This window comes from Octopus sinensis, linkage group LG11, assembly GCF_006345805.1.
Source record: "Octopus sinensis linkage group LG11, ASM634580v1, whole genome shotgun sequence".
Classification (NCBI taxonomy): Eukaryota; Metazoa; Mollusca; class Cephalopoda; order Octopoda; family Octopodidae; genus Octopus; species Octopus sinensis.
In genome coordinates, this window is record NC_043007.1 from 58,842,857 (window position 1) to 58,845,234 (window position 2,378).

Consider the following 2,378-nt stretch of genomic DNA (forward strand, 5'->3'; position numbering starts at 1 on the left):
CACAAAAATCAATGAACAGGGGAAAAGCACTGCAAATTAAAGACACACCACATTGCAGTATGACCACACACATGCTGCCACTGGTCAGTAGACTGATGCCTGAGGGCCGCATTAAGTGGTAGAAGCCTGAACTGCAATGGGTTTGTCTCACAGAGAACGTTTCTGGTTACTTTTGTGTACATCCTCTTATATATGTATATGCATGTCTTCATTTTTCTCCCACCATCGATTGACAACCGATGTTGGTGTGTTTACATCCCTGTAACTTAGTGGTTTGGCAAAAGAGACTGATAGAATGAGTACTAGGCTTACAAAGAATAAGTCCTAGGGTCGATTTCGACTAAAACCCTTTAAGGTGGTGCTCCAGCATGATCGCAGTGAAATGACTGAAACAAGTAAAAGAATATATACTGTAAAAACCCATGTAATTTACGCATATTTTTTCGCAAAAACAAAAATAAACTTTAGCAGGTGTGTAAATTACATGAGTAGATCGTTTCCAGAATCTTAAAAATTTTTTTTTGCTGAAAAAGGACATACAAATGTAAGCATTCTTACTGGAAGTAGACTCATTTAATGTCAAAATAGGTTTTTACAGAAAAAATATAATGAAGTTGACTTTTATTCATGCTGGACAGTATAATGCTTACTTTTTCTGTATGAATTTACTAAAACCATTAAATGGTTAACTACTTTTTGAAGTTTGACGTTCATGCTGGTAATCATGGTCCAGGCCATATTTTACATTGCTTGGAGTTCCTACCTATCACAATGGAGTCCATCAATTTCCTTAAATAAATCAGTTTTTCTCTACTTAAGAAGTCTAGCTTGCGTTTGCCTCCAGGAAGCTATTGCTCGCTTTCTGTATTAGGACAATGAAATTCATCACCGCTACCAGCTCTTACTGCATCTAATGCTGATGACAACACCATAATGCATCTTTGCGTACGTGAATATGACAGTGTTCCTACAGAAAGCTCCATTTACCTTATACGATGTTTAATGTTGTTTCACATTCATGCTCAATTATGCAGTAATCTTATGTTTTCTTCATAGAACACTTGTAATGTATGTATTACCAGTTCTTTTGGTATAGTAGATTTTTGCTATTCTCGCTTATGTCTCTTCACAGATGTGTATATTCTAACAAGTCGCTTCTTAAATTTCGCACCTATCTTGTTTAGAGAACACTGAGTTGAACTTGCAAAGCTGTTTATTTTCCTCTTTTGATTTTTAATGTTTATTTTAGCGAGTTACCAAACTGTCAGTTTGGACTTCTGGCTAAAATGGTAATGACAAATTTTAAAGTTTGCTTGACATTTTATAAGTGTGAAAGGGATTAAAATTTTGATACTCTGTATCAAAGGTTCTGACAAGAATAGGCAGAAAATCAGAGCTTGAGAGAAGACACTTTCAGACCAATCATAATTCTGTTTACATTAACAATTTGATCGGTCACTTTCCTCTGTCGACTGAGTATTGTCCAAGATGATGTTTATTGGTAATTAAACTTATTTTGCAATACTTGTGCATATTTATCAGCTTTGTTTTTGTTGATAAGAATTATCAACAATTTTTCCAGTGATTGTGATTTGAGAAGATATACAGAAGTATGCTAAAGATTGGACATAATCTCTTGTGAGCAAGAAATGTAAAATGAAGTTTATTATAAACACAAACACTTCGTAATTTAATAGCTTTCAATGTGATACCTGTTAAACAGAAATTATTTTGATTTAATGAAAATTTAATAAAATCTAATTATAAGTGAAATTATGCTAAATACAACTAAATTGAAAACCTTTTTCCTCTGGCCATACTGGCAATTCTGAAAACCTTTGGGTGTGAATTTTACACAAGTAGAAGCTTTTTTTTTAAACAATTTTTATCCTGAAAATCACGTGCATAAATTACACAAATGCCCAAATTACATGGATTTTTACGGTATATTTCTATTCATCGGTACCCTATGTTGACTGGTTAATGCAGAGGAGGTATTCCTTTAATCCTTTGGCTGTATAATTAAATTTCATGGTCATTACCATAATGATGTTAATCATCAACCAAAAAATAGAACTGATATCTTCTGCAAAACTTTTTCAGTATCTCTTGTGGGTACAGTTTTCATATCCACCACTAAAATTATTTGATTTTTGCTCTGTAAAGAGATATTTTTTGAAATGTATGAAAAAAAAGTTAAGAAAATTTGAAAAATGTCCCAGTAGGGTTTCTCCACGTCTTGTACAATAAGGAGGTTTTTTTTTCAAAGCCATGGTGTATAACTGCTTTCTACATTTAATAACTAAGGCACAAGACTTAGCAGGGTTTTTTTTGTAATAAAAAAAAAAATTGGAAATTATGAACAGCAACAATAAAAA